The sequence below is a fragment of the Mirounga leonina genome, unplaced genomic scaffold, assembly GCF_011800145.1.
Source record: "Mirounga leonina isolate KUSES-001 unplaced genomic scaffold, KU_Mleo_1.0 Mir_53, whole genome shotgun sequence".
In the NCBI taxonomy this organism is placed as follows: Eukaryota; Metazoa; Chordata; class Mammalia; order Carnivora; family Phocidae; genus Mirounga; species Mirounga leonina.
In genome coordinates this window covers 102,564,344-102,590,184 of record NW_023270807.1, presented here as the reverse complement: position 1 = coordinate 102,590,184, position 25,841 = coordinate 102,564,344, and the positions used below count along the sequence as shown (strand labels likewise).

The 25,841-nt window shown below is 38.1% G+C and overlaps 1 protein-coding gene across 2 annotated transcripts in view; it reads left to right on the top strand.

Annotated features, from left to right (window-relative positions):
* Positions 1–25,841, top strand: part of RGS17 (regulator of G protein signaling 17) — a 91,991-nt gene that overhangs the window by 25,624 nt on the left and 40,526 nt on the right. Inside the window, exon 1 of one of the 2 annotated variants that reach the window (XM_034991056.1) lies at positions 23,490–24,058. The exons of the other annotated variant lie outside the window; for it this stretch is intronic. The gene's annotated coding sequence lies outside the window, so the exon portion shown is untranslated. Of the gene's footprint in view, positions 1–23,489; positions 24,059–25,841 lie in introns of those variants that run through there. 2 annotated transcript variants of the gene reach the window in all.

The following is a 25,841-nucleotide window of genomic DNA, read 5'->3' as shown; positions in this document are numbered from 1 at the left end:
AATAAGTCACTTAAATTTGTATTTTCCCCAAATTATATGAATTTTTTCCTCAAAAAAAAATAAGATTACTGGTAGCCAGAATCACTGAGACAGAAAATACGATAGTGGTTGTCACAGGCTGGGGCGGGGAGGGAAGAATGGGGAGTTACTATATAATGGGTTTACAAGGCAGAAATAGTTCTACAGGTGGATGGTGGTGAGGGTAGCACATTCTGAATGTATTTAATACCACTAAACTGTACACCTAAAAATGGTTTAGATGGTAAATTTTATGTTTGTATATTTTACCACAATAAAATTTTAGGGGAAAAAAGTTACAATAGTCACTTCAAAGTCTTTTTATGCTGGAAAAAAGTGCTAATGAGAAATAAGAGTTGGTCAGTGATATTTTACCAAAATTTTGTCACAACTCCATTGAAAAGAATTTAAGAGCATGGTGCTCTGATTTCAACACTGGCATCATTAACTCAATATATTTATTGAATAATTGATCCCAGCTCTCTGCTTAGATCTTCAGTGATAGTTTAATCAAAAATCAGGCTATTTATCTCATTATTTTCACACCCCATGACAGGCATATTAATGCAAACACAGGAATCCATACACAAAAATAAATAGCATACCCATGATGGATTAATAAAAATGATATGCATATTCTAGAAATATATAATGACTCTTTCAGAAATTCCCACAAAAACATACAAAACAAATATTAAACTCTTAATGGACATGCCTGAGATTTTGCATTATTATTAAAATTGTTTTTGGGAGATAAATGTTTATCTTATTTAATTTATGAAGATTATGTTGGCCACAACATTATATTTGAATGTGGTAACTCTAAAAACTACCTGTTGACTGTGGTAATATTTTTAAAGGTTTTATTTATTTATTTGACAGAGACACAGCAAGAGAGGGAACACAAGCAGGGGGTGTAGGAGAGGGAGAAGCAGGCTCCCTGCTGAGCAGCGAGCCTGACACGGGGCTTGATCCCAGGACTCTGGGATCAAGACCTGAGCCAAAGGCAGACACTTAACGACTGAGGCACCCAGGCACCCCTGTGGTAATTTTTTTAAAAGATTTATTTATTTATTTGAGAGAGAGAGAATGTGCATGTGCACATGGTGGGGGGTGGGGGGTGGGGAAGAGTAGAGGGGAAGGAAGAGGGACAAGCAGACTCCTCACGGAGTGCAGAGTCCATTGTGGGGCTAGATCTCATGACTCTGAGATCATGACCTGAGCTGAAACCAAGAATCGGATGTTTAACCAACTGAGCTACCCATGTGCCCCTGAATGTGGTAATTATAAAAAAGAGTAAAAACTTTTTTAAATTGAACATCCTGACTCAATGTTTTATGGAGATTTAACTGACAACAAAACGGATATTCTGTTTGGAAGAAGGTATAAAACCCCCTGCACTGAAAATATATGCCTGGGGATGGATGAGAAGGGGAAAAGAAAGAAAGGGGGCTGGAAAATTATTGTGAGACTTTTGCCCTTCTCCCGTTGATTGCTTGTGCAATTTTCAATTTATTGATACATTGAAAACATCGCAAAGAACTACAAGGGAAACAAACCGAAAAAGAATTAAAATTACTCCCCCTAAAAAAATAAAAAATAAAATTACTGGGGCACCTGGGTGGCTCAGTTGTTGGGCGTCTGCCTTCGGCTCAGGTCGTGATCTCAGGGTCCTGGGATCGAGCCCCGCATCAGGCTCCCTGCTCGGCGGGAAGCCTGCTTCTCCCTCTCCCACTCCCCCTAAAAAAAATAATAATAATAAAATTACTGGGGCTCCTGGGTGGCTCAGTCAGTTAAGCGCCTGCCTTGGGCTCAGGTCATGATTTCAGGGTCCTGGGATCAAGACCCACATCAGGCTCTCTGCTCAGCAGGAAGCCTGCTTCTCCCTTTTACTCTCCTTCTGTGCACTCTCTCTCTCTCTCAAATAAATAAATAAAATCTTTTAAAAAAGAATTAAAATTACTCAGTGGAAACTCATCTATTTCCTAGTGACACAGAACCAGACTTCCTAAAGTTGTTCAGTGCTCTGAATTTTCTGTATTTGATGTTCAGAGTAAGTGTCATGATGAAAACATAGAAATTAGATGGAGAAAAGCAGAGGACTAGCACTTGTTCTCAAATAAAGGGGATTTTTTTTCCTCTAGTCACCAATTTTAAATGCGTATCACTTGAATATTATAGTCATCCTACCTTGGATCATGGATGTGTGTAACAGAGTGTAGAAGACTACATACAGAAAACCTCATCCCTTGATGATACTAGATAGAGCATAATCATATGTATATACTACACTTTCATACACACTCCAGTATTTGGGCTTGAGGACAACCCTGTAGGTATTAGAGGACTTTATTCCTATTTCACAGATAGAGAAACAGGCTCAATGAATTTAACTGAAGCCCAAGTCTTCTGGCTACAAGACCAGTGATCCTTTTGCTAGATCACTTTGAGTTTCTCTCCAGGAAGCAAAATGGAAATTTATTGTATATTTATCCCCTTATCTACTAAACGAAGATTGTGTTGAGTAATGCCCTTCTGGGCCTTTCTCTGTTCTCCCTATCTCTGTGCACTCTGTAAAGTATATGTACCGTTTATCCTACCCTTTAATTATCTTACCCAGATGTGTTGCAGTATCCCCACCACTTGTCCCCTTGTTTATTCCTCATCCTTGAAGAAAGGCAAGGAATGGTCATAATCAGGAGTTGGGTCCCTTGCATGGTAGTTATGGGGTTTATGGAAGATAAAGTGAACTTTCTCCTTGTGGAACAAAGAAAGATGAAGCAAACCAATGCTAAAATCACATGTGCATCATTGCCTTAAAAAATAGTCACCATATTAGTTACCAGTGAAAAGGACAACCCTGGAGAAGAGTGAGTTTCAGGGATACAGAAAGAATCAGGTCAGATTACCCTAATAGTCTAAAATGGAGTTCATCTGCCTGTAGATAGCAGGAACGTACCATGAAAAATATCCGTGTTGAACAACACCAACCTAGGGGCGCCTGGGTGGCTCAGTCGTTAAGCGTCTGCCTTCGGCTCGGGTCATGATCCCAGCGTCCTGGGATCAAGTCCTGCATCGGGCTCCCTGCTTGGCAGGAAGCCTGCTTCTCCCTCTCCCACTCCCCCTGCTTGTGTTCCTTCTCTCGCTGTGTCTCGCTCTGTCAAATGAATAAATGGGATCTTAAAAAAAAAAAAAAAAAAACCAAGAACAATACCAACCTAAAATCTGGAATCAAAGGAGACACCACACGTGCAGTATTTTTTTAATTAAAAAAATGTTTCAAGTGCATAGTACCTGGTTGTAAGACTAATTAATTACTGTTGATACTAACATTTCCTAAGTAACATCTTCATATTTCTTGGTTTCCTCAAGTTATCCATAGTCTTTGGTAGGACTCTCTTTCTCCTATAGGAGAGTGAAAATTTAGTATTCTGAAGCTCCTGATAATGTCAGGAGTTAGTCAGTCCATGTCCCCCCTTTTACTGGTTTCCCAATGAAAGCAAATCATAGAAGGAAATTGAAACCATAACTGCTTCTGTAACACTTTGTTCCTCAGGGGGTACTTGGACTAAAAGGAATGCACAACAGCAAAACACATTTAAGGTACAAGTTATATGAGTCATCAGATGCTGTTTGTATAATTCCAAAACATTCATAAGCTAAATTGTACTGGGATAATTTGTGAGCAATGTTCTGACCTCTAGCATTTCCAAGTCTCACTTGACTTTGTAGCTTAGAGGTATTTTTTTAAAGTGGACTGTGTCGCTTTAGTTTTGTGGTTCCCAAGCCCATTCTGCTCCAAGCCATGTATAATTGTACATTCTTTATTCAAAAGGCAGAGTGAATTGGATGGAGTTGGAGGTGGGTGAAGACAAGAAACACTCTATGACAAAACAACCAAATTAATGGATATTAATTTTTAGAATACTGATACCAAAATACTGTGGGTTCTTAGAGAGATCTTAATAAAACATATTGATAGCAGGAAGGGAAAAATGAAGGGGGGGAATCAAAGGGGGAGACAAACCATGAGAGACTATGGACTCTGAGAAACAGAGTTCTAGAGGGGAGGGATGGGGGGATGGGTTAGCCTGGTGATGGGTATTGAGGAGGGCACGTTCTGCATGGAGCACTGGGTGTTATATGCAAACAATGAATCATGGAACACTACGTCAAAAACTAATGATGTAATGTATGGTGATTAACATAACATAATAATAATAATAATAAAACATATTGATAAAGCTTTAGCATCAAAAACTAAACAGCAAGAACACTTCTAACTGTCTTAAAGAAGCGAAGACCTAAGTCTTCAACTGCTGCTATGAAAATCATGAAGTTAAAGTTGCACCTCAATATTTATTTTTTAGAGAGGGGAGAGAGAGAGAGCACACGCACGCGTGCGCGCGCACACACACACACACACACACACACGTGGTGGGGGAGGGGCAGAGGAAGAGAGACTCTTAAGCAGGCTCCAGGCTCAGCACAGAGTCCATAACAGGGCTGATCTCATGATCCTTGAGATCGTAACCTGAGCCAAAATCAAGAGACGGACACTTAACCAACTGAGCCACCCAGGCACCCCATGCACCTTAGTATTTAGATAGATCAACAAAACAGCATTTTCTTCAGGCAAAGAAGACTTATCCAAAGTGGACATACCTTGTAAGATTCTAACATAGCGCTTCTCTAGATGGGTTAAAAGATGAATTATGTCTAAATTTTTTAAAAGAAAAGAATACAAAACTAATGTTTTGAAAATTTTTTAATGATTTTCTTAAATAACTGGCTTACATTAAGTTTTCTTGTAGTAGTAAACATCTGTCTTAGGATATTTCCAGCCGAATCTGGACATCATATTTTCATCAGTTTCCCTAATGCACTCTTTCTTTTTCATGTAAGAAGCTCATGGTTTGGGGCGCCTGGGTGGCTCAGTTGGTTAAGCGACTGCCTTCGGCTCAGGTCATGATCCTGGAGTCCTGGGATCGAGTCCCGCATCGGGCTCCCTGCTCGGCAGGGGGTCTGCTTCTCCCTCTGACCCTCCTCCTCTCATGCTCTCTGTCTCTCATTCTCTCTCTCTCTCAAATAAATAAATAAAATCTTTAAAAAAAAAAGAAGAAGCTCATGGATTGATCTAAATATGTGTTTTGCCAAATACTGATTGAAAATTGATATTCATTTTTTTAATTCCCCCAAGTTTACAGAATATTATTCAATGAAAACAGTATTTTGAACTCAAGTATTTGTAGTAGGATCTTTATGCTTAAATTATGGATTTTAAGTGTTGTATCTTTGCATAAAACATACCCATACTTCTGGGAACATTAGTTCAACAACCATTAATGATGGTATTTCCTTAAAAATACTCAAGGGTTTACACTTGACAAAGTTATTAGACAGTTCTCCAAAATACTGGAGTGAAATTCAGTATCTCAATACACCAATGGAAGACATTTTTACAATCAGTTGCGTTTTTACACAATTGTATTCCTAGGCAGCCTCAACATGTGAATATCATTTTCTTTTTTTTTTTTTTAAAGATTTTTTATTTATTTATCTGAGAGAAAGAATGGGAGACAGAGAGCATGAGAGGGGGAGGATCAGAGGGAGAAGCAGACTCCCTGCCGAGTAGGGAGCCCGATGCGGGACTCAATCCCGGGATTCCAGGATCATGACCTGAGCCGAAGGCAGTTGCTTAACCAACTGAGCCACCCAGGCGCCCCATGAATATCATTTTCTAATGAGCTTAATTAGTAGGAATCTATTCTAGATTCATGCTTTGTATAAACCAAACTTATTATTCCATGTAACTTTCTGGCCTATAGAATTAAGTAACTATAAATACTAAAATTTCTTTAAAATACTTAAAAATGTTTAAATTATTTAGTCTTCCTAAATATGTTTATCCTTGCCTAAATCTTATATTTATTATTGTATTGATTGTTGTTAAGTGGTGTTATTGTAGGCATTAGCAACTAGGGGATGAAATGTATATTTTTGCCTCCGTCTACTATAGAATACCCTTAATAATGAAGTTATCCGCATCCCAATATTTCCTTTTTCATAAATTGATAATATTTCTTTTATCTAAATTGATTTCCCTAACACTGTAGAACAAATAACATTTGTGAAAAGGAAAATTTGATTATTCTGAAAGCTTCGTATACTGTTCAGTCCTTAAGTTAATCAAAGAAAAGTAGGTCAACAGTAAGATGGTACTGCCAAGAGAATCCTCTGTTAAAGATTATGTGGACTGGGCGCCTGGTGGCTCAGTTGGTTAAGCGACTGCCTTCGGCTCAGGTCATGATCCTGGAGTCCCTGGATCGAGTCCCGCATCGGGCTCCCTGCTCTGCGGGGAGTCTGCTTTGCCCTCTGACCCTATCCCCTCTCATGTGTTCTCTCTCTCTCATTCTCTCTCTCTCAAAATAAATAAATAAAATCTTAAAAAAAAAAAAAAAAGATTATGTGGACTATATGTTGATGTCTGGAAAAGATTTATTAATACTTTATCTTTTACCTGGAAGAAAGGTTTCATTACACATTTAATAGACTAGGCCTAGATATTTTAACCAGAATGATACAAAAATTATAAAATTATGTAATTATAAATTTTATATATATATTTATATTACATGTATAAAATACTAGATTTTTTTTCTTTAGCAGACTGTAAAATGAGTAAATAGTGAAAGAAAAACCAAGTTTAAACAGATCATCAGTGTGGGTAATTGCCTTGAAAAAAAGATGGTGTAATCTTCTGTATCAATTTTAGAATCACACTTTTTTGTATACATCTACCCAAGTTTTCTTAATATCACTTTTTTTTTACACAAAAGTGCCATGCCTCTTTAATGTGTTGATGGCAGAAGCAGCATTCACCAAATGACTGGACCACTTCCAAACTGTTCCTTTCAACCACTTCATCACCAACATTACAGTTAGTTTAGAACCACGGTTTTCAGTTTTATTAAAAATGGACATTCTGTTTCTAGTTGAAACATTTTTTAGAATTCTAATTTCAAGAGTATAAATGTTTTTACTAATTGGATTCAGTTGGCAAGATGAGCACATAAATCTATTTCTGCTTGCCCAAATCCCTTAAGAAAGAAATATATGTATATATAAATATAAATAAGTGTTTTATGATACATCCATGGTAATAATGAAGGAGGAAAAAAGAGAGTACCATTGGCTGAACCTTTGATTTTGAGGCATTCCTGAAAGAAACAAGACAAGAGGAAACCATAGTCCAAAAAATGTTTGACAAAACTCTCTTATAGGTGGGAACAGTTTTAGAGCTTCTGCAAACACATAGTCAAAATACATAGGGTAGGATGTGTTTCTGGGAAAATCATTAGATGAGCAATTGGAACGGCAGGTGGACCAGCTGAATTGTTACTCATTCTTTTTCCCCTTATAATAATCTGGGCAGCTGCAGTGTTTACCCCAGGCTAAAGCAGCAAATATGGCTTAAAAAGACACGGTACTATCCCAGATGGCTTGTAATCTGAAATATAAATGGGTAAACCACATACTCCAAAGATAAGCTACCTGCATGCACCTTACCCCCAGCATGGCACACTCTGCACCCCACAGTCAACAGAAGTACCTGCAGATGGGCAAACAGATGGGAATCTCATATACCAAGATGAGTAGACTGCCAAGGAAGACCAAGAAAGACAAATATCATGAAAGAAATGCAATAATGCCAACAAATTGAGGGCCTAATATCTGAGAAAACAAAATAAAAACTTTGAAATAAGAATAATGATGTCCTCAGAGTTCATGTAAAACATAAAATACCTCAAAATAAAAATAAAGTTCTAAAAAGGAAACAATTAGACATCGGAAATAAAAAATACATTTATTTGTAAGCTTAACAAGGATAATAGGCCAGGTTTAATGCATATGAAATGTTGAATGAAAATAATAAAACATGGGTTCAGTTTTATACTGTACTCGGCATCTGTACTAGTTATTCACTGTTATATAAAACTTGTCACCCCAAAACTTGATAAGTAGTGAAACCAACAAATATTATCTCACAGTTTCTCTGGGTCAGGCATCTGGGCACAGTTTATCTGAGTGCTTCTGACATAAATTGTCTCACGAGGCTGCAAAGAGAGTGTCACCTGGGGCTTCAATCATCTCAAGGCTCAGCTGGGGACAAATCTTCCAAACTCAGTCATATGGGTGTTGGCAGAAGTCTTCTAGTCCTCTCTGGCTGTTGGCTGGACACATCAGTTCCTTACCACATGGGCTCTGCCACAAAATGTCAGAGTGAGGGATGAGAGAGAGGGGCCAAGACAAGCCATAGTCTTTTTATAACCTAATCTAGAAGTGACATCTCATCACTTTTGCCTTATTCCTTAACAGTGAGTCAGTAAGTCCAACCCATAGTCCAGAAGAGAGGATTACACACATTTGTGTGACTATAGGGAGGCAGGGATCATTGGGAGCATTTCAGGTTCTCAAAAGTGCCTTCCCATTACATCATTAGCTCAAAGCTCAGACTCTCCTCTAAATCAGATAGATCCAGGTCTGCTTAGGCATAGTTCCTTAATAAGAGCTCATTGAGCACTCCATCTGTAAGATGAAGAGACCTCCAACATCCAATGGTGGGACGGGCAAAGGAGAACCACTATAGACATTTCTCTTCAAAAGTGGGGAGGGGGGATGGGAAACTCAAAAAAATTACTGTTCCATAGAAATTCTGGAAAATGTTAGGGAAGCTGGGAAAATGTTGGGGAAGTTGGGAAAATGTTGGAAGTTCTTGATTAGATCTCAAGGGCTAGGACTAATTCCCCATGCCTCTCAGCTCTGCATCTGAGACATCTTTCCTTTTCTTTGAAAGGCAGCATGTGTTTGCAGCTGAATAGTATGTGCAAATGTTTGCATTGTGAAAGACTAGAGGCTATGTGTGTGTGTGTGTCCACAGAGTTGTTTCTAGGTTATAGAATATTTTTGATCATTGTGAATATCTGTGTTTCCTAAATTTTCCGCAATAAACATCTTCAACTTTTGTAAAAGACACACACAAAACTTTTTTTTTTTAAGAATGGAGGAAAACATACTTAATTCAATATCCAAAGGTAATCTAATGAACTAATTTTTATTACCAGATCACAAGACACAAAATGTATAAATCACATTGCCAGTTTATTAATTCATATTAAGAAATATTACTGCTGGCATTCTTTCCCTATAGCATTAATTATGTGAAAACTAAGTCAAAATGAGAAGATTGCTTGAACACTGAATCCAAGCAAGAGATAGAATGAGTAACCTGTATTTTCACAATGTAGGTTGATCAGTGTTTTCACTGTGGTACAAATGGTTAAAATGAGTCAGTCTGTCCAGTGATACATGGCCTTGAGCTGAGCTGGTTTTGCCTTCCAAATCTGTGTCTGCTGTGTGAAGAGATAATCTCTCTTCTGTTAAACCAGTTTTCCTCACAGAATACAATTCAGTAGCTTAGATTTCCGTCTTAAAATACAATTGCATTTGTATCGTGTCTCCTAAACCACTTTATCCCAGCTGTTACAAAAATATCGGGGGGTGATTCTTGCAAATGACAAACACCTTTATATTTGAATTCTCACTAATTTTACTCTCAGAGTTCTGTTGCTTCTTTGTTACTTTCATGTACTAAGAATATTTTGGTTGCACTTCCTAAATTACTTTTTAAAGATTCAGTGTCTTCGACATTGGTAGACTTTTCTTCCTCTAGAAACCTACCTACCGCCTAAGTAATAGTGCCTACCTCTCAATTAAATGATGTAATATATTTAGTGTGTTTAGAATATTGCCTGCTGGCATTAACCATAGTAATAATCTTGAGCATTTTAAACTATCCTGGAAGGGACATTGTAGGAGTTTGCATTTCCTTCAGGGCAGCTATAAATATGTTATCCATCACAGTGAATGTGGCATCGCTTCTTCCTCCAGAGATCTTTAAAAACGGGATTCATCATTTCAGTATAATTGATGTGCTGGCTGATTTTATAAAGTGAGAAATGAAATCAATGACCCCCGGTGTTCTGTTTTACCCTGGTGATCCAATGGTAATTTTTCTCATGCTTAGAATGAACTTTCAGATAGCCTGTGAATTATAGAATATATTTATAAAAGTACTATATCCAAATTTGTCATTAGTTCTGAAAATCAATTCTCATTGAATATGATGAATCATGGCATCATGCTGTCATATATATATAGTCATTTTCTCCTTTTGGGGAGTGGGGGTGGGGAGCAACAGGATACAATTGTCATGGTGCATTTTGTGGTTCAATCCATAAAAGAATTCTTGAAACACTTATTTTAGTGTAGTGGTCAGGAATAACTAAAGGCTGTGAGTTAGCAGGGATGTAATTATCCTTCAGGGGTTGAAGGTTGTTTCTCTTAGACCAAGACAGGAGAACATGGATCTCAAGAACTCTGCTGAATTATCAGACAGGACAATTGATCAGGCTAAAAGGACATCCCATCTCCTTTACACTCCATCTTCATATGTGAATCCCCCTAAATAAAATCATGTAAACCTGCACAGTAAATGTATTATACTCATACTTGCAGACTGGGTGTGTGTGCTTTTTTTTCCAAAAGGTCAATGTCTTGGGCACTTACTTGATTTTGTTAAGGAAGAAAATGTAAGAATAATGAATAAATGTGGCTATGAAATCCAACATATTATTTACTAATGCCATTGATACCTACAGAGACAACCAGATATTTTGTGAGTGATTTTTCTTTCAATTAGAGCTGTACTACTCAAAGCATGTTCTGTGGACTGATGCTGGTATGTGAGCTGATCGCTACTGATCAGTCACAGAATATAAAGCAGTGCACTGTTTTCCTTATTCTTTTGCAAACCCCTGATCTCAGTGTGGACCAGTAATACTCATTTTAGACTAGAATTTTGAGAAGCACTGAGCTAGAGGATTATAGTTCCAATCAGTTCTGCTAGCCTGCTGTCCATGTTATGGCCTCAGGGTCTGGTCTTGACCTTGCTGCTCATCTGCTATATGACCCTGATGAGATTTACTCAGCTGTTTTGCATCTTGGTTTTCTCCTCTGTACGAAGGATGTGGCACTGATAATCCCTGAGCTCCTTTGCAGACCTGTAATTCAAATTGATGCAGTGATTGAGTTTAGGTGTAGAGAAAAGGCTAGGTAAATTATGGCAATTAAAAAATTATACTATTAACAGATGCCTGTGAATCCCATGTGAGATGGAAGCATGATAAGTGAGACAAATAGTATGCCCTATACCATCTGCAGAGACACTATTTCAACTATGTAAAAATACATACACAAAGAAGACTGAGCATATCTTTCAAAAAACACAATCTTAAAAGCGTTGTGAAACTCTGAGGACTATGCATTTACATTTTTTTTTCTCTGTTACCTAAATTTTTATAACATGGTTACATTCTTCACCAATATAAGTGAAGGAGTGGCATACAAAGGTATTCAGTTAAATGTAATACACCTACAATTTTTACTCTTTTTCTATATTCCTGCTCTGTTTTCACTATTTGGAATATCCTGTGGCATTTCTGTGTTCCTTCTTCCTGTACCAAGTAAGGCTCTTCCAGAGCAAATACTTGTATATTTCCAGTCACTCTGGTTTCAAAGAAGCTGTTCAGTGGACGGTACCTGCGTAACCTTCTATTACATTAAAAGAGGCACAGCTTCCAGCTAAGCTAAGGCAGGCTCCACCTGTCCTTTATATTACCTTCTAGTCTTCTCAGAAACCTTAAATCACTTCCATCTTTAAAAGTAAAAAAAATTTACTCCCTTGACTCTACATCCTTTTCGAGCTGTTCTCTACCATTCCTCTCCCCTTCACAACCAAACTTTGAAAGAGATGTTGAATCTTGTCTCCCTTGCCTTGCCTCACCTTTGTATCTCACCCCTTCTAATCAGTCTGATGCCCTAGACCATATATATAACCATTTTCTGATTGTCATTGACCCCCGTGTACTTAAATCCAATCAGTTATCTTGATCTCAGTGTCTATCAGATACAGAATCCACACTACAATAAAACAGAAAACAAATTTGCCAAGGGCTTTTTAGTAGCTCACAGATTTCTAAGAGGGCCAGTGAGAAGCTCTATAGCTAAATGTCCAGGAGCAAGGCCCAACTGGGACATTTGTAGAGAAAATACCATTGCTACTTCTGTTCAGCGTTGATAAAGCTCCAGGCTGGATGACAACCTCTGCTACTCCCATCCTTGAATAGCCAAACCCTTCTACCACCTTACATGCCAGAAGACCAATTCTCTGCAATGTGGCCATCTCTACCCTCTTATAAATAAACAAATCAGTCATTCATCTAAATTCCAGTGAGTTATTCATCACTACATTCTCACAACCCAAGATCATACATCATGCCTGAATGTTCTACATCAATACTATCAACGTTCCTATTTTATGATAATGAGGTTTGCAATGATATTTTCAGTATTTGCATGTGTGTGCACGTGTCTTTAAAAATAACCTCTTAGGGTGCCTGGGTGCTTCAGTGGGTGAAGCGTCTGCCTTCGGCTCAGGTCATGATCCCAGAGTCCTGGGATTGAGCCCCGCATCGGGCTCCCTGCTCGGCGGGAAGCCTGCTTCTCCCTCTCCCACTCCTGCTTGTGTTCCCTCTCTCGCTGTCTCTCTCTGTCAAATAAATAAAATCTTTTAAAAAAATAAAAATAAAAATAACCACTTAATCTGAAAGCTATATTACAGTTTTTGATATGGTAAAACTAACATTGTCTCCTCGAGAAAAGCATGCCATTTGGTAGTTTGCAGCATTAACAAATTCAAGCAGTTTTAACTTCTGACCTGACAATTTTAGCTTAAAAATCTTTATGTTTTTCTTTGTTAAAATGTGGCTCTTTGGGTTTAAATTTAATTTATGTTGTAGCAGTTCTTACATTTCAATTCCAAGATCTAGCCCTGGAGTAATATTTACTGGTTTTGTTTCTTGTTTGTTTCTCCTTCTGCCCTCTCTCATCAGTATTGTCCAAGAATTAATGAGTTGTGTCCATCAAAGATTAGTACTAATGACCTTATTTCCATAAAAACAGACTCACCACTCTACCAGCTTTTTCTTCTGCAAGCTTGCCTGTAGGAATGATCCATTAGTTAAAAATTAAAAGAAACTAGAAGATGTTTGTCTCCCATAAATCTGACTATGCCACTGGCCTTCACCTGTTTCAGCATTTTAAAAAATATTTTTTAAAAATCTGTGATGAAAGCTATAATAACTACTCTTTAATCTATCTAAAAACTGATGAAGAAAACTAGCTTTCTTAGCTTCATGAGATATTCATTGATTCATTGTAAATAAGACAAAATGTTTCCTCACCATCGGAATTCAGATAAAACATTTAATTAGAGATACAGTCTTACCTTAGAGGAGGTGGAGACTGGAATTTGTAGGGAAGAGTCTAGAGAGGAGGGAAGTTTTCAGATAAAAAACTGCAGAAATCTGCTTAGGGTCTTCTTGAGTTTTTGCTGGTACTAGGCCATGAATGCATAAGGTAAAACTCCACAAAATCAAGCAAAGAAAGAGGCAAGAATAGCAAGAAACAACTCCCAGGGCTTACAGTTAGGCAGGAGACCACTCAAACTCCAACCAGCCAGAGTAGATGGATAGTCCACAGTAGGCAGCTGGCGCATCTAGTGGGGACCCTGGTGGGGTCAGGCCTTAGTAGGAGATCTGAATTGCGTTTGGAGTCATGGTTATTCTAGACCCACTAGCAAAGCTTGCAAAGGGGCCTTCAGTGGATCATGCCTATCTGCAAGTAGCTTACTATCCTGCCAGAACAAAGTCCAACTACCATTAAGAGAAGAAAACAAAATTTCTTCTTTAGTATGTGAGTGGATTAAGCAACTATTTGGACCTTATTTTGGGGAGAAATTTTATTTATTTTTTAATTTTTTTAATTTTATTATGTTATGTTAATCACCATACATTAGTTTTTGATGTAGTGTTCCATGATGCATTGTTTATATATAACACCCAGTGATCCATTCAATACATGCCTTCTTTAATACCCATCACCAGGCTAACCCATCCCCCCACCCCCCTCCCATCTAGAACCCTCAGAGACTATGGACTCTGAGAAACAAACTGGGGGGAAGTTTTAAAGTTATGAGTTCTCTGCTTTCATAATTACAGGAACATTTAGATTTTCTGTTTCTTATTCTTACGTCTTTCAAGGAATTAGTCCATTTGATCTAAGCCGTCCATCACTGGCATAAAGTTGTTGATAGAATTCCCTTATTCTTTTAATATCTATAGGATCTGTCATGATATCCCTTTTTTCATTCTTGATATTGGCAATTTGTCTTCTCTCTCTCTTGACTTGAATTTATTTCAGTTAGCTAACCCCCACATTCAGGGACATTTTGGTCATTTCCAATCTTTTATTACTGTAAATTATGTTTTAATGTATAACAATGTGCATGTGCGATTTCATATTTACAGAGATGTATCTTCATGGTAGATTCTTGGAAGTGAGCTTGGCTAGATCAAAGGGCAAATACATATGTACTTTTGTTAGATATTGCCAAATTTCCCTCCATAATGGTTGAACCATTTTGTTTTCCCTCTAACAGCATATGGAAATTCACTCTTTACAGCTTTTCTGACAGGATATGTTGTCAAACTTTTGATTCATAAACCTGGTATTTGAATAGTGGTATATCAATGTAATATAATTTGCATTTATTTATGTTTTCTTACATTAAAGTTCAATTATATACTTGTTTCTGGTGAACCATCTATATATATCTTTTGTCCACTTTTTGTTAGTTTTTTGGTCTTCTGTTTAAAAGAGCTCTTTAGATCGGCAAATTGTAACCAGGCCCAGACCAAACAAATACTCTCTGATAGTCTTCACACCTCTCAGTATTTGTACTCTACATATCCCATTGTTGTAGTTGCTTCTTCCTATGAAAATTAACCCTCTAAGCTATAATTTTTTTTAAAAAATTCTTCCAGTTTAGCATTTGTCTGCTGATTATACTTATGGTAGTGTTATTTTTGTTTTGTTTCTTGCCATGCAAAGTCTTTTATTTTTTCTAAAATTTGATCATGGTTTGCAAGTTTTTCCCTTCTCCCAGATTATAAAGGAATTCACCCATACTGTCTTGTAATATTTGTATATTTTTCAATGTTTGCATCTATGTCTGGAATATATTTAGAGTATATTCTGGTATATAGTTGGAAGATTCAATGAACATTATCTCTTTCTAAATAACTATTCATTTCTTATAGCACCACTTAAAAAGAACCCTTTTCACTTTTATTCTGTACTAAATTTCCATTGTTTTTGGTCTATAAATAGTAGTATGAATATTGAACTAGGTTTACCTATGAATGACAAAGAAGAATGGAATATTGCAAAACAAGAAATCAAATTATTTTTGGTTTATTTAAAGCTATGTTACCCAACTTGAACTATGTAAATTTTTTTTGTTTTCTTGAACTATGCGAATAATTTTTAAATACAGCACATAATAAAATGTATGAATTGATTTATTTATATTGTTACTTATTCACCATTTTGTAAATTCATGTTGTTGACGTAATCTGACCAGTTTTGCTCTCTATTCTGATCAGCACCGAGGGCAGAACAGCTCATGGTTTCATGCTGAATTGCACTAACACAAGAATGGGTGATGGCCCCTGCCACCTCAAGCTTCTTCCCTCTTAGTGTACTTCAAAAGGAAAACTCAAAGAATAGATTTTAGTTCCTTTCCCAAACCGAGGTTTCCATATGAAAGTCAAACAATCAATCAACCAATAAATAGTCTATTTTGGATACCAACCGTGGACTGCTGTACATACAAAAATGCTTTTTAAAATATCACCAACCCAATTAATGGTGAGCCTATAGATTGCAGACAACAACCAGTTTACTAAGGCTAAGGAGGAGTTTCTAATAAACTGTATCCTGTTTGTAACATCTGTATACCTGGTAACTGGGAAGGCAGCCTTTTCCTGCCAATTACAGAATTAAGGAAGCACTTTTTTTTTTCATTTTACTCCATAGTCATTTCAATATGTTAACTAGAGAGTTCCAAATATTTCTGACATCCATTATGCTTTGACAGGGACTTTGGTAGTGAGGAAGCTGTTGAGAATGAATAACGTTCTATATAACCTATTTTATGTGACTAGTTAAAACAAGGGATGCAGAGCCAAACAAAATGAAGGGCATGGATTATTAGGAGGAATACTACTCAGCTGGAATCGATTTTGTCTGCCTGTTAAAACTCAGAAACACTGACTTGGGATCAACAGACCACTGCTGACTTCGGGTTGTTGTGCAGACTCCTGTGTAAATGAGTAGCCAACAGCCAATTGTTATTCAACAAGCCACAGAAAACACTGTTAGCTTTGGAAACGGAAGATTGCATAAATTTGTGTTACAAATAGGGATAGCTCTTCTCTTAGGGATAGTAAGGTTCATTTCCTCCTCAAGAATTTTTTTAAATGGGGCGCCTGGGTGGCTCAGTCGTTAGGCATCTGCCTTCGGCTCAGGTCGTGATCCCAGGGTCCTAGGATCGAGCCCCACATCGGGCTCCCCGCACCGCGGGGAAGCCTGCTTCTCCCTCTCCTACTCCCCCTGCTTGTGTTCCCTCTCTCGCTATGTCTCTCTCTGTCGAATAAATAAATAAAAATATCTTTAAAAATAAAATAAAATAAAATAAAAATTTTTTTAAATGTTGGGAAAAAATTCCTTCTTTTTATATTTCAAGAGTGACAAGAAACACTCATCTTAATAGTCTTAAACTATATCTGAATTCTAACTCACCTACTGAGATAGGTCTGAGTTTCATTTCTTCATTTTAGGTCTGGATGACATACTTAGCAACATTCAGTAAGGATCATCGAACTGAACCCCTTTCAGTACATTTTGTCATCAGTCAGTGAGAACACAGAACACACATGAACATGGGCCAACAGAGCCGCCATCAATGGTAGATAGCCACCATTTGTCCCTCTAGAATATTCTCCTCTCTTCTCTAGCCTCCTGGGTCCCAGGAGACTGATGAGTATGGCCTCAAATTGAAGAGCTTGGCCAATATGGAGCATGGCAGGAGGTCAAAGGGAAGGCAGAGGGGATGCTTGGGATATTACTTCCTGCACAGTCACCTGAGCTGCCTGCTTCTCTTGATTTACCTCAGATCACAGCTTTGGTCAGAAGGCCTCTCCCCACATAACACTCTCTGTCCCAGTCTCCTCATCACCATTTTTCTCTCCTTGTACCTGCATGACTAGGAACCATAACATCATTTATATTACCTATACCTATCACCTGTTCTCCAGAATACTGCCTTGTCCCTTGGGATCTCCCTACTTTTTCCCCCCCCACACACACACACCCTTTTTAAACAACCCATTATTAAACACTCCTTAAACCTGACTGTGCCATCATTTACTCCTCGGATCCTGACTGCTAAACCCTCTTTGAAAATTTCACAAAATAGCCTCAAACTGTCACAGGCATGCCTGTGGCACCTCAAGATAAGGCTAGAAAAGTAGCAGATTCTAATAACACTTTCTCAAGTGGAACAAGCCTGTTTGGATAAAAAGCCAGGAACTGCTTCTTCTGGGCAGGACTTGAAGAGGAAGAGAACTGGAAGAGAGGGTAGAGCAGAATCAATGGTTGCACAGAAGATGAGTGATACCTCTCCTTACGGTAATTGTAGTGAAACAACATTTATTTTGTTTTCTGAAATGTTTTATTTTATTTATTTTTAAGATTTTATTTACTTGAGAGAGAGCGAGAGAGAGAAAGAGCTCAAGCAGGGGGAGGGGCAGAGCGAGAGGGAGAAGCAGGCTCCCCTGCTGAGCAGGGAGCCAGATGCTGGGCTCCCTCCTGGGACTCCAGGATCATGACCTGAGCTGAAGGCAGATGCTTAACCGACTGAGGTACTGAGTTGCCCTCTGAAATACTTTAGAAGCCCCTCGGGAGATGTATTTAAGTGAAGGGGATGCCCTTTTATTGCAAACCAACCTACAAACTCCCACTGTAACCAACTTAATGAAAACTGATGAGCCATTAAGATGAAAAACATGACACCATCTTTAGACTGATATGAGCTGTACATATAGGAATTTAATGTATGCATGTTCATTGATTTTCTAGATTTGTAAACCTTCAATTGCAAATCACGATCTTTATATTTTTAATTTTATATCAGATATTTCATAGTTCATATGAAATCGAAACCAAGTATTATAAATTTATTTCTATAAGGAACAAGTATTTCCAACAGGTATTTAAATAAAGGCTGACTTTTATAGCCTTCTTCACTGAATAAAATAATGTAACTCTGATGATTTCAAGTTACTGTGGAAAAAAACAGAAGTGTAGACAATCACAAGAGATTGACAAAATCATGCTTCATGGATGGACTGAGCTATCCAGCCTTTCTGGAGCATCTGGGATATGCCCATTGCCTGGCAGAGAGATTTACAAGAGGGCTGTTATCAGGTTCTGATCACTTCTTGGATCCTATCGGTGCTTTGCCCTACAAATCTGTGCTAGAGCACATTGCCTAGGAATTACTAATAAAGAAAGAAGGATCACAGACTTTGGAGATAGGCAGGCTTAAGTTTAAACCTATACTAGGTATTAGCTGGATACCAGGGACTAATCTCTCTGGTTTCAGTTTCCCTAGATACAAAGCGGCAGTATCTACCTCACAGGTTTGTTTTGAAGGCTGCATGAGAACCTATGTAAACACTGCTCAAAGAAAAAAAAAATCTGATTGAGTGTAATGGAACAGCCACGTTGGAAGACAGTTTGGCAGCTTCTGACAAAACTGAACATATTCTTACCATATGATTCAGCAGTCACACTCCTTGGTATCTACCCAAAGGAGCTGAAAACTTACATTGACATAAAAACGTGCACACGATGTTTATAGTAGCTTTATTCCTAGTTGTCAAAACTTGGAAGCAACTGAGATGTCCTTCAGTAGATGAATGTATAAATAAACTGTGATACATCCAGACAATGGAATATTATTCAGCTCTAAAAAGAAATGAGCTATCAAGCCATGAAAAGACATGGAGGATCCTCAAATGCGTATCACTAAGTGAAAGAAGCCAATCTGAAATGGCTACATACTGTACGGTTTGCACTATAAAACATTCTGCAAGAGGCAAAACTGTGGGGACAATGAAAAGATGAGTGGTTGCCAGGGGTGGGGAGTGAGGGGAGGGATGAATAGGCAAAGCACAGAGGATTTTTAGGGTAATGAAAATTCTCTTATGGTATTACAATGATGGATATATGTCATTGCCCATTTGTCCAAATCCATGAAATATTAAACACTAAGAGTGAACCCTAAGGTGAACAGTGGACTTGAGGTGATTATGATGTGTCAGTGTAAGCTCATCATTCTGGTGAATGATGATAATGGGGAAGATATGCATGTGTGGGGGGTATATGGGAAATCTCTGTACCTCCTTCGCAATTCTGTTGTAAACCTACAACTGCTCTCAAAAAAACAGTCTTAAAAATTTTTTAAATAATTATCTGTATCCCACTTCTAGTTAATTATATAATCCATTTCTCTCTAACTCAGTAATACAATGTCAGAAGCCCTACTTCATGAGGCTGACTTTTGCTGCAACCTGTAATAACTGCAGTGTGTTTTATATTTTAGTATTTTAATGGTTTATGAATTATGTGGAATAGAGCAATGTAGTAGCATTTTTTCCAAGAGCATGTGAATTTTTTGTACATTCTCACTCTCCTAAGTATACTAATATTTCTGTTCCTACAAGACAAATCATTACCATCAGCGTTAACTGAGCAGCTAATGACAGTGGGGCACCACCTTAGATACTGAAGATACATATAGTAATTCGACTGTACCCTTCTCTTCAAAACATTCATAGAGAAAGGACAAAAGCATACAAATCAGTGTAATTACCAGAAATTGAGAGTTCACCGTGTGCCCAGCACTGTGTTATTACAGGGATCTTTTCATTTAATCTCATACATTTTGGTGAATTATTAGGTAATGTTATTATCCTGATCTCATAGTTGCATGACCTAGAGCTCAAAAAATAGTTAGATAACTCGCTCATAGAGTAAGAGATAGAGCTTTAATCTGAATTTTCAACTACTGCAATAGAGTATATTCTCTCTAACAACGCTAGTTCTGACATCGGGTACAGACAATTAAGTGTTAGAACATTGCTACTCAATGTGTGATCACATGTGATTCCTGTGCTGATTTGCAAAACATTTGTTATTGGTCCATAGCAAAGTAAATAATGAAATCGAGAGTAAGCTTTTAGAAATGTTTAGAGCAAATTTGACAGAGTAATTTTATGTCTATTAAATCTAATAATAAAAACAAATTGGTGCTTTATATTGCATTTTCCCCATTTTATTATTTGTTTTTGTTGTATTTGACCAAAGTATTGCTCCATGGCTGATTGGAAATTTAAAAACAAAAAACAAAAGAGGGGCGCCTGACTGGCTCAGTTGGTAGAGCATGCAACTCTTGATCTTGGGGTTGTCAGCTCAAGCCCCACATGGAGCCTAGAGCTTACTTAATAGGAAGGAAGGAAAGAGGGAAGAAAGAAGGAAGGGAGGGAGGGAAGGAGAAGTAACCTCTATTAACATTAAAAAGAACAAAACAAAACAAAAAAATACCCTAGTCCTTCACTACCGATAGTGTGCGAGTCACTCTTCTAATCCAGAGGATTAGTGGGATGGCAAAGGGTCAGAGGTGAAGTAGGAATTATGACAGTGTTATCATAGTGTGAATAGCTAATGATAATTGTGTACTTACTATGTGCCCAAGACTGTGCTTAGTTTCTCTCTCTCTCTCCACACATACATACACATACCATATAAACCACATGTATATCATACACATGTATATATGTACATACATGTATAAATATGTACATGCAGTACCATATATATGTATATACACATATTTCTTTGTATAGAGTTATCATTTAATATCTTTACAACAACCCTAAAATTTTCAGTTAGATACCTACCATGTCCATTTTACCTGATTATTTTCTGGATATTACTGCTAATATCTCCTTCTTCCCCCAGAGTTCTTTGCTAAAAAACAAACCAATGGAGTTCTTCTCATTACCAGTGCTCTTTTGTGAATATATGAGGATGGAGAATAATTATGCTTCCCCAGCGCCCCCTTCCCCCCTCAAAAAAAAAATAAAACGTCACTTTACTTCTTTTCTCTTTTCTGTATTTCAGAGGGTACTTAGTGGGAGGCTGGGAAGAGCTGTGTCAAGGGCTTCGGGAAAGCCTTTATTCCCCATCATGCTTAGCTTTTCTAGTAACTGCTGCCCACTCTTCCTGGAATGAGTAAAAATGTTTTGCCATGTGAGTGAAGAGTGCTGACTGAATTGATCCCATCACTTGTGTACTTCCTGGAGTTTGGTGAATTCATTAAAAAAACAAAACAAGGAAATTGAGATGAGGTGGTATGAATTTTCTAACAGGACCAGTTTGCTGAACATGCGTGTGTTGAAGGCAGAGTGAAGGGAAGTAACTGTCTTGATTAAACAGACCTAATAATGTGCTATAGGGAAAGGTGACCATAAATCCTCTTCAATGAATTTTTACCTTGAGTAGAACACAGGCCAGCTTTTGAAAAAGTTTTCTGGTTGGGGCGCCTGGGTGGCTCAGTTGGTTAAGCGACTGCCTTCGGCTCAGGCCATGATCCTGGAGTCCCGGGATCGAGTCCCGCATCGGGCTCCCTACTCGGCAGGGAGTCTGCTTCTCCCTCTGACCCTCCTCCCTCTCATGCTCTCTGTCTCTCATTCTCTCTCTCGCAAATAAATAAAATCTTAAAAAAAAAAAAAGAAAGAAAAAGTTTCCTGGTTACTGGATTGTATCTTTAAATGTTCTTTTTTCTATAGATGTCTGTTAGTGTGAGACAATATATACGGAATGTAGCTTTGGAAAGAATAGATAGTATATTACCTCATATGCTGAATATATCTGATGAGGTGGTAGAGTTAAGTTGTTCTTCAATATAGAAAGTATTAACAAGTACAGGAGAGAATCCGAGGTAACCTACATTGGCTTGGGTTGTAGAGAAAGATTTGGATTGCATATAGGGATATTATGATAAACACAAACATAAGTGGGATATAGTTCGTGTTTTGTTCTCTTCTGGTGATGCTTCCACATAGTATTATCCCTTTATTCCAATTTAATGTGTTTATTTAGACATTGCTCTGTATTGAATTTCCATAGCAATTATCCCTGTTTGTGTAACTATCTTAAATAATTACATGAATAATTACTATTGGGAGAAACAGTCTCTGGCATACCCTTTTCAAATGTGATTTTGTTTTCTCTACTGATTTTTTTTTCTGTTTACAGTTTGTCTCTTTTTTTGCCTCTTTTTTTTTAAAGATTTTATTAGAGAGAGAGAGAGTGGGGGGGAGGGGCAGAGGGAGAGGGAGAAGCGGACTTCCCGCTGAGCTGGGAGCCCAACACATGGGACTCCATCCCAGGACCCTGAGATCAGGACCTGAGCCCAAGGCAGATGCTCAACTGACTGAGTCACCCAGGTGCCCCTTAACTTGCTTATCTTTTTTATGTGAATTGCAGTAATAAGTATGTCTGCTCTCTGAAAAGCAATTCAGTGACTTCCAAAATGAATATGTCACATAGATGAAAGTTCTGTTACTACTACTCTTAAGTCAACATATGATGATTCCATGTTAATCAATGGCGTTTTCTAGAATGGCACAATGAAAGTAACAGGGCCATGCTGAGGATTCTCATTGTCAACATGCAGTGTTTATGGCAAAGATTTGGTCCCATTTCTATAACGTTCACCCTACGCTAATGCTGCTATTCTAAACTAAAGCCAAGCCTGAATAAGTCAGGTAAAGAGTGGATTTTTTTTTAAAGCTCTACTTCGTCTGTATTGGTATTTTAGAATTTCTGCTATTGCTAAGTAATTGAGTGATCTTCCTCTTCCTATTAACTGAGCAAATCTGACTTCTGTTGGGGAACCTGTCTACTCAACTATGGTAGAAAGACACCTTCTCTTTGTCTTATCTCACTCCTTTAACACACATTGACTGAACTCACTGGTTCTCAAGCTTATTCATATGTGATGAAGTTCCTGGAAAGTACGGTGCTTTTCACCACTATCATGTTGATGTTAATATTGAAATCACTGATTTTTAAATTTATGTGTAAAATTAAATACTGGCTTTTATTATATTCCAAATTATACAAACAGTAGTAGATACCAACATTTTAAGAAGAAAAAAATGGGATACAGTTTATGAGAGACATTTCTCCTCCTTAAATTAACTTTTTTCTTCTGACCAAAACAGAGAGATGGTTCTATGTGGAGTGGAATACTTGATCTATCTCACAAAATTTCAGTTCTCAGTGGGAGCTTAATTGAGACACATAATTACTCCTTTATGTGTATCAAAATTACCAAGATGAATGGCCCAGCCTCTGCCCTCAAAGAGCTCATGCTCCTGTAGGAAGAACTCACAAACGGCAAAACTATAAAACAGTATGAAATTGCAGATCAAAGATGGTCGAGCATTGCTGGGTACCTTCCTGTAGGCTGGTCTGGCAGAGACTGCCAGGAGAAAAAGAGTGAGAGTCTTTAGGATGTCAGAGTCCAGTAATGTAACAGGCTTGCCCACAAATCACAACTCAGAGGGGTAGGTGCACAATACTGGGTCAACACTGAGAGGGAAGCACTTACTTCTGCCCCAATGGGTAGAAGATGGAGGGGATGGTAAGTGAGATGAGCATCGAAGGGGTAGTATTTCAACAAGACCTTTGGGATTGATTTTTCCTCCCACTTTGTGTTTAAGTAGAACATACCGTGTCTTTCTGACTCCTGGATATATCTCCTCTACACACTGATTACGGTGCCCCAAGTTCACAACTTAATGTGGCCTGAACCTGTGCTTCTCAGACCTTACTGGTTATATGGATCATCAGGGAATCTTGTTAAAATGTAAAATCAAATCCGGTAAGTCTGAGGTGGGGTGTGAGATCCTCCTTTCTAACAACCGCCCAGGGGGTGCGATGCTGCTGATGCATAGACCACACTATGAAGGGCAAAGGCCTGGTTTTTAACTCTTTGTATGAGAACGTTAGCAATTGCCAAGTCCATCACTCACCCTGGCAGTTATATTTAAAAACCCATCTTAAAATTTTGAAGAAAAATCTCCATGTAAACATGAAGACAGAAGTTGTCTAGGACTAATAAGAACAAGTATTGTGATTGTGATTACAGATGAGTAAATGCTGTTCACTTGGCACAGTGCTAAGGTTAGTAGTCATAATAGCAATAAATATGCTTTGCTTTCCCTTCCTTACAACTACTGAGTGAAGTAAATACCATTTCCCCATTTTACAGACAACGGCAGAGGTTAAGTAACTTACTCACTGCCACCTGGCCAGGACAAGCCAGACCCCTGTGACTCTAGTCCAGATCTCTCCTCCTCCAAGCCACTACACTCTAAAAAGCGTAATCAAAAGAAGAAAATGGAAAGCTGATAGAAGACCAGAATCATAGGATAAGAAATTGTGATGTCCTGTGGAATCAAACTGGCTGCATCTTCTGAGGACAGAAACTAGCATCCATGCTGTCCGAGTGCCCTTATAAAATAACCCTGTCAAATAATGCTTTTAAGTGTGTCCTGTAGGGGCGCCTGGGTGGCTCAGTTGGTTAAGCGACTGCCTTCGGCTCAGGTCATGATCCTGGAGTCCCGGGATCGAGTCCCGCATCGGGCTCCCTGCTCGGCAGGGAGTCTGCTTCTCCCTCTGACCCTCCTCCCTCTCATGCTCTCTGTCTCTCATTCTCTCTGTCTCAAAAAAAAAAAAAAAACTTTAAGTGTGTCCTGTAGATGCACAGGAACCAGAACAAGGAGAGGGACTGGCACTGATCTGATTCTCTACTTTAAAGGTAAAGGAAGACACAGCAGTGACTATAATTAATCTTACATATACTTATATACTTATAAATACATATGAAAATATTATCAACATGAAGAGAAAATTGCAGACTCAACATAATGTGACATTTTAGCAAGCTTTATATATCACCTAAGAAAAGAAACACATGGATATATTCACTGATGGAGTCAGACCTAACCACCCAAAGTATTGACCAGAATCACATTCTTAGGAGTATTCCCTCTGAGTGCACAGAGATTACTTCTCAAATTCCTTGTAGTTTTAATGTAATCATAAAAGTGGTGTTTTTGAAAATAGCACAAAAAGTAGCCCCTTTGACCCCCCCCCCCCAAAAAAAACAAAAACTAGTTTGGATACAATTCTTTAGATACACGTATCTTGAGACGGGAAATGACATGGAAAGCTCGCTCCATCACATAGATAAATGCTGGCTTAGGTGAAGCAGAGTAGTTATCAGAAATGTTAAATTGAGGACTGAGTTGTTTTCCTTCACAGAGAAAATACATCACAACCAGGAATAAATATCTGTACATAGTGAATTTGCTTCCTTGTCCACCCCGGTGCTAAAGAAGCCCTCACAAATTTGGCTTATTTAGCAAATACCTTTTTGGGGCTAAACATGGAACCAATGACTATATGGCAAAACTAAATGCTTTCACTAAACATGAGAAGATGGTGACAATTATAATGAAGTTTGATTGTTGGATAAGGAGTTGATTATGGGTACTATGAGTCACTTGAGACTCCGTTCATTTACATGTGTTAAAAATTACAGTGTTAGTGGTGAAATGAAAAACCAAACTATTAGTCTTCTTTCTTCACTGAGTAAGCCT